Here is an 8,343-nt window from a genome sequence, read left to right on the forward strand (position 1 = left end):
CACAAAAGCTTCAAACTGCCACGGTAACATTAGGACTCTAAGAGAAACACTTCTTTCTACATTTTTGTATTTTTTTACATTTGTTAAAAACGCAATGAAGACATTGTAATGAAGAGGAAAACATTTAAACCTGTAAGTGAACCAACCGTCCTGGTCACGTGCTCGGATATCTCTTTCATCTCCAGGTCCAGCTCTGCGTACATGAGCTCACCGAGGAAGGGAGCTTGAGCAGGTCTAGCTAGTCGCCAGGTCTGTGAGTCCTGACAATGCTGGCTGACTCGACGGGGTTGTGTAGCAACACGTTTCTTCCCCACGTCACTCATGAGGCCAAGAGAAACTCCCACACACTTTGAAACAGCAGTGCTAAATCCTTGGCTGTGGGAGGGTTGGAATGGGTTTAAAGTGAAAACGCAGGACTTTTCTTCTTTTTAACATTTTTTTGTGGTAACGTATATATAAACACAGAACTTCCCATTTTAACCACTTTCATGTGTACAGTTCCGTGACATTCATTAAATTCACAATCCATTGCCAAAGTTTTTCCATCACCCCAAACAGAAATGCTGTAGCCGTTAAGCAATCAACTCCCTGTTCTCCCATACTATAAGGCCCTGGTAACCTCTAACCTACTTTCTGTGTCTACAGATTTGACTATTCTAGGTATGTCATGTGAGCGGAAGCCATACAATACTTGTCCTTTGTGCCTGGCTTATTTCATTCACTATAATATTTTCAAGGTTCATCTAGGTTGGCACTTAGAACGTCTTTCCCTTTTGTGGCTGAATAATATTCCATTGTGTGTCTGCACCCCATTTTGTCCATCCATTCCTCATAGGTGGGCACTTAGTGTGGTGGTTTGGAGCTATATGTTCCCCCAGAAAAATGTGTTCCTAAGCTTAACCAGTTTCTGCGGGTGTGAACTCTTTGTGAGTAGGACCTTGTGATAAGAAGACTCCAGTCAAGATGGGGCCCAACTCAATCCTGTTACTGGAGTCCTTTATAGGCAGAATGAGATTCAGACAGGTAGACAGCCATGGGAAGCAAGAAGCTGAAGGTTAGTGGACCCTGGAAGGGAAGGGAGCGGTCAGGAGAGGCCGCCATGTGCTTTGCCATGTGACAGAGGAGCCGACGACCAAGGATCGCCAGCAGCCGGCCCCAGAACGCCAGTCTTCAGGAAGGAAACACTGCCTTAACGAAGCCTTGACTCTGACTCTTTTCTAGCCTCAAAACCATGAGCTAATAAATTCCCATGGTTGAAGTCAACCCATTACATGCTATTTGGTGGAGAAGCCAAGGAATCTAAAGCACCCAGTTTGTTTCCCTCTTTGGGCTATTGTAAACAGCGCTGCTAGGAACACAGGCCTGCAAGAGAACCTTCTCCTCCATGTATGAAAATCCCCAGTGTTATCTGGCCTCTTCACACCCACTCTCTCTTTGGGATAATGTTGTTCTATGTCATTTTCAGCTGCCTTCATCAACGTGTTAAGGCTTGGGGCCAGATGAAAAAGAGAAGAGATATAATTGCTCTGGAAACAGAAAACAGGTATGATGCTTTTCCAGGCAGATCAGTAAGTACATAGGAAAACTACGCCTCCCAAATCATTAACATACTGCTTACATACACAGAGTGGCACACCAGAAATATCACCTCTTGTAACAGTCTGGCAGAAAGCAAATACTATTTAAAATTTTAATTTGCAATTGAGAGAAGAGAATGACATGGGCTTTGCAATTTAAATTAGGAGCACTGTGACATTCCCTCAATTGCTATTTTAAAATGTGGACATATGAAACAATACATGGTCCATTTTAAACCAGTCTTGTCTATTAATTCAGTAAGGCAACATACAGAATCCAAAATAAAAGATTGAAAATATAAGTATCTCTTCAATAAGACCATGATGTAGGCTGTGACCCTATAATTACATGGTCCAAAGGAGTGCTCTCAAAGGGCTGGAGATTCAGGGCCTGTTGTGGTTTTTCTTCTCTTTTTCTTTTTTAAAATAATTGTTTTATTCTAGCAAAAAAAAAAAACTATACAAATCAAAAGAAGCCAAAGGAAAAGACACAAACAGTGAGGTCTGAGAGGGTCTCAGATGTAAGCTTCCTTGTCCACTCCATGTGGAGTCAGAACGTGTCACCCTCCTGACACAAAGACATATGTTAGCAACCACGGAAGCTGGCTCGAGCTTGGGTATCAGGACCTTGCAGCGTAGGCTGGAAGAAATGAAGGCAGATGCAACTCAACAGAATGGGAGTAGAGGGAAACTGAGGCTGTTCATTCATTTCACTCGAGTAGGGATGACAATAAAAATATTTACCCCCATTATGGCATGGACACCAGCCAATCAGAGCAAACACCAGTATCCGTGGAGCAGGGTCTCGGAAGCCCCCTGCTACGCTGAGTTTCAGCACAGTACTTGGTGGATTGTGGTGGAGTCCAGGGGACCTGGGGTGGCACAGCAGGACGCAAGGCCTTGGGCAGTGCCTGAGCTTTCCTACCAGCAGCACAGCCATGCTGCGTGTGCACTGGCCGCTGCTTGACTGCCTGCTCTGTCTTGCGTCCCTGAGCTGCTCCCTGGGATCCGAGACTCCCCTTTGCCCTGGCTGACCTTGTGCAGCAGATGGATGTACAGACAGACAGTGGCAATGGGTCTGTCACCTCATAGAGATAAGCTCAGGTTCTGTGAGAGTCAAACACATGCACAAAGCACAAATCATGCAGCAGACAGAGGGGAGGCAGGGACGAGAAAGGAATAAGGAAATGCTCCTGGCTCCAGTTACATTAAATTCTGACCCCATCTCGTGAGCAGTGGGGTGATAGTCCTCCTGGGAGGGCAGCCCTGATTCTCCTGGGAGTCTCTGCCCCCTCTGAGTCTCTCTCCAGCTATTACTGCCACCACACCCACCTGCCTCTTCTCGTCTCTCCCCCACTCGATCTTTCTCTTTACATATTGCCAAGACATGACCAAAACTTAAAGAAATCTCGGCCGAGGGCTGGGAGCTCATGGCAGAGAAATAATAGCAGGTATAATGGACATGAAATTTGAGAATGTGGCTTACCAATTAAAGCTCATTTCTTTTCAGCCTTAGGTCCTCTCACAGAGCTGCCCTACCTTCACCCCATCATGGCACACAGAGTGACAGCCCACTGGGGTAAACTAAAGAAGGCCTAGTGCATCTGGATTGAGCTGCTTATGGGCCCTCCAGGTGCCCCGAGCGCCACCCAATTGCCCCGAGGATGGAATAGCTCTCAGGAAGGCCTCTAGCTCTCCAGTGGCCCGACACACACGACACACACGCTGGCCCAGGAATTGGGAGGCTTGTTTGTGCTCCAAATAGAAAACCTTCATTCAGCTGTGGGAGTGGCATTTGTGAATGTGCAAAATCACAGTCAAAGAGAGAAACAGAAGCTAAAGCAAAGGAACTCGCCATGACCGAAGAGGACAGTGGCAATGGCTAAGGAGGAAAGCCTTGTAAATTAGAATCCAAACTAACAAGACTGGAGAGAAGGGGAAAAAGAAAATTCCTGCCCCAACAAATTTCTGATTTCTGGGGACAATTCTCATAGTGGAAAGAAGGAGCCAGCCCAACAAGGATTCGTGTGGCCCTGAAGGAAAAGCTGGTTAAGACTAGGTCCAAGAGCTTCTCTAGCCACCCGTGGGTGGAAGATGGCACCAACCCTCAAGCCGAGCTGGATACCATTCAATTCATTTTGATTTGATTCAACCCCAAACCAATCTAGTCAGATAACATCCCAAGCTAAAGAACCCTATCTTGGATTGATAAAGGAAAAATATCCTAGACGGGAAGGACCCAATTAATCAGCAGATCATTCTTGTGCTGTCCAGACAGAGACTTCGTGCATCACCTGCCAGGTCACTGGGGCACCACTTCCAGTCGCACGGCTGGCACTCACACCATCCTAGCTTGCCGGTGGCATCTCCGAGAGCAGGGTGCTGCACAGGAGTCCTCCGCAGGCCGGGGGTCAGAGACCGGTGGTTCTCCAGGGCCTAGAGGGTGCTTCGGCTCTCAAGATCTTGCTTAGATTCTGCTTCTGAAACCCCTTCTCTCTTTCTGGGTAAAAGACTAAGATCCTGAAAGGTAGACCCTTTTTGTCTTCCGCTTTTCTAAATGCGAGCATTTGTTTATTGTAAAAACAGTACATTAATATTTCCCAACAAAGAAAGAAGACATTTTCTTTATAAGCCTACATAGAACATTTACAAACTGGACCATTTATTAGGCCACAAAGGAAATCACAACAAATTCCAAGGGACTGATAGCATACATTTTATGTTCTTTCACCACACTGCACTAAAAATAGAAACCAGCAATAGAAATGTAGAGCGCCTCATAAATTTGACAAGTTAAAGATCCTTCTAAGTACTCCCTAGATTAAAAATGAAATTGTGATGAAAATGAAAAATATTTAGAAATGCAGTACAATGAAAGCACACATAGAAAATGAACGAGACAGTGAAAATTGTACTCAAGGGGAAATTTAGGGCCATAAATGCCTTTTTTAGAAAACGAAAGGGATTTGAAAATTAATAAATTACACATTCAACCAGAGGATCTAGACTAAAGGCCTAGAAAGGATCTAGAAAGAGAAAGTTTAAATACAACTATGAAATTCTGGAAAAAGAATCTACAAAGAAAGGAAGAATAAATATAAAACATAAATCATGAAATACAAAACCAAAAATCTCAAAATGACTGATAAAAACAAAGGGTTATTAATTAAAAGACTAATAAAATAGACAAATCTCTGGAAAGATTGATCAAGAAAAAAATAGTAAAGGCAAAATAAACACTACTAAGAACAAAAAACACCATAAACAACTTTTTATCTATAATTTTGAAAAATTTCATGAAATAGACATTTCTAGAAAATCAGAAATAAATTTCGAAAAGTGACCTAAGAAGAGATATAAAACAGGAACATGCCAATAACCATTAAAATAATTGAGTCACTAGTCAAATAGATCTGTTCTAGAAAGCCAAAGGTTCAGACGATTTTATAAGCCTTTAGAACTGATAATCCCTATCTTAGTCAAACAATTCCAGATAGTAGAAAAAAATGCAAAAGCATCTAACTCATTTTATGCAGTTAATATAAACAGAGAAGAATGGTAAATAAAATACAATTGGGGAACAGATGTGGCTCAAAAGGTTGAGCACCTGCTTCCCACATGGGAGGTCCTGGGTTCAGTCCCTGGTGTCTCCTAAAAAAAAAGCAAAAACAAAAAACAAGCAAACAAGTGAAAAAACTAACCCACGGGAGCCAATGTAGCTCAGCAGTTGAGTGCTGGCTTCCCACATATGAGTTTCCGGGTTCAATCCCCAGCCCCAGTACCTCAAAAAGTAAAATAAAATAAATAAAATTTTAAAGCTCTTGGGCCAATATCAGTTATGAATATAAATGCAAGAATTTTTAATTCAGGATTAGCAAATTTAATTTAGCCATCTATAAAAATAGTCATTACTCAGTAGGATTTATCCTGTAAAAACATATATTGTTCAACATTAGGAAAAAAAATCAAATTCCATAAAAATATGGAGATGCTAACGGGAAGAAGAAAGACGTATGATTATCTCAATAAACAGAGAAAAATGTAGGTAGCAGATTCAGCACTCATTCATTTAAATAATAATAAAGTTTTAACAAGTTTAGAAGAAGAACTTCTTTACTTGATAAAGATATTTTTTAATGATAGTAATACACTTAGAGATGAAACTTTAAAGACATTCCTAATCAGGTTAGGCTGTTCACTGTCACCCTACAACACCCCATTGTACTGGAAGTCTTTGCCAATGAAGAGAAACAAGAAAAGAAGAAGAAAAATAATCAGGGATGAAGAGATAAAATGGTCATTTATTGAAAATCCAAGAGAATCTTTAAGCAATTAGGAGAAAAAGAGGGTAGTCAGGTTTTCGGCTCACAAAATCAGCATGTAAAAATCAATAGCATTCTTTTATACCATCAACACCTACTTAGAAAACGAAGCAGGAAAAAAGTTCTCATTCATAATGGCAACAAAAATTGCAATGAACTTAAGAAGAAGATAAGCAAATGATGCTCAGTGCTTTTTAGGGGAAATGTAAAGAGCTGTTGAAAAGAAAAAAGGAAAGCTGAATATGGACAAAAAGACTCGATATTCTTCCCCCAAGTGTAAATTCAGTGTAAGATAATTCTGAAAAAGAAGAGTAGTGATGGTAGAAGAACAGTTTTGGTTATCTATTGATGTATATGTGACCAACCTCCCAAAACATCATGGCTTACAACCACCGCCATTTTCTTGGCTTATGATTTTCCAGTCTGGGATGAGTTCAGTTGGGTAGAGAGATGCAAGGCCTTTCCCTCTCCATTGGGCCTCCCCAGGGGGCTGACTCCAGGTAGTCTCTCCACTAGGGTAGCCAGACCATTTCCGTGATGACTCAGAGCTCCCAAGAGCACAAAAGGAGAAGCTTCCAGCCCCTCCTAAGGCTTAACCAGAAAACAGCACAATTTATTACCTCTGCCTCATGGTAAGATTAAAGTGAGTCACAAGGCCAGCCTGGATTCAAGGGGAAAGAGCTACTCAAGATTATGTCCTTGGTGACCTCTCACAGCTCAAGATCTGCCAAGTTAGAATCATCGAGACAATGTAGTATTGGTGCAGGAACAGGTAAATAAATCAGTGGAACCAAATAGAAAATTCATGAAACAGACATCTGCTTATGTGGAAACCTGATAAACGATACAAGTATCATTATAGATCAGTAAGGGAAAAAGAGATGGGACAACAGACTTTTCATCACTATGGTGAATTTCCACTGTTCACAAATTTTTCGATACTCCTTCCTTCAACAGGTGACTCATCATTCCCCTCCCCTACAGGGTGGGCACACTTGGTGACTCACTTCTAGTGACTAGAATAAAGCGGAGTGGCAGTGTAGGACTTCTGAGACTTGGTCATCAAAGGCACTGCAGCTTCCTGCTCGCTGGCTCTTGCTCTCTCTTCCTCAGATGGATTGTTCACTCCAGGGAGGCCGGCTACCATGTCGTGGGGAGACTCCGGCGGCCTTGTGGAGAGGCCCAGGAATGGGGCGCTGAGGCCTCCTGCCAACAGCTACGAGGCTGAGCTATCTTGGAAACAAGACTCCCGAGCATGGCCAAGCCTCTGGTTGACTGGAGCGCTGGTCGACAGCTTGAGTGTGACCTCAAGAGAGACCTTGAGCCAGAACCTTCCAGCTTCCCATTCCTGCCCCTCAGAAACGGAGAGGTAATAACTCTTTGTTGTTCTAAACTGCCAAGTTTTGGGTTACGTTGTTATGTAGTAATAAGATAGCTACTATCATACCTCACCTCAAAAGAGAAATAACACTGGAACCTTCCTCATGCCTCACAAACAAAACTTTAAAACTTTTTAGAAGATAACCCAGGAGAATATCTGTGAACTGGCTATAAAAAAGAGTTCTTAAATTAGACACACACACATCACATATATACACACATTACATACATACACACACAGATCTCCACATTCCACCACAAGCACATACACCCAACACTCCATATTCCACCACACACACACACACACCACTTGCCATAAAGGAAGAGGCACCATTAACCAAGTTAAAAGATAAATAAATGACAAACAGGATGTTGCAACTATAGCATCAGTACAACTTAAAAAACCAGAAAAACCAACCTACCAAATGAGAAAGACCAAACAGCCCAGTAGAAAATAGGTAGACAAGACACCCAGTAGAATAGTTAACTTGGAATAGGAAACATAAATGATCAGTAAACCAAATGCTCATTAAAGCCAGAACAATGCAAATTAACAAGGATGTGAAAATTAAACAAGGATGAAATTCTATTTTTCACCTATCAGAATGACAAAAAATAACAAATCTAAAAACATCAAGGGTTGACTAGTGTGTGGGCAAATGGAAATTCTCATACATTGCTGGTGGGAATACAAATTATTACCACCATGTGGAGAGCAATTTGGTGTCTGTAGTAAAACTAATATGTGTATATACTCTGTGATCTGATGTTTCCAATTCTAGAGATTCCAGAGAAAATCTCTGGCACAGTTGCACAAAAACGCCTATGCAAAGATAATTACTGCTGAAATGATTACAGTAGAGAAATACTGGAAGCAACCTGAATGCCCATTAGTAGAATAGATAAATAAAAGATGGTATATTTAAACCAATTCCTCACCAGAATAAAGGAATAAACCATAGTTATAGATATCAACATAGAATGGTTTTGGAAACATAAATGTTGATAAAATAAAAATATGATTACCTATATATACATATTTATAGTACACCATTATCTATATT

The sequence above is a fragment of the Dasypus novemcinctus genome, chromosome 22 (genome assembly GCF_030445035.2).
Source record: "Dasypus novemcinctus isolate mDasNov1 chromosome 22, mDasNov1.1.hap2, whole genome shotgun sequence".
NCBI classification, from domain to species: Eukaryota; Metazoa; Chordata; class Mammalia; order Cingulata; family Dasypodidae; genus Dasypus; species Dasypus novemcinctus.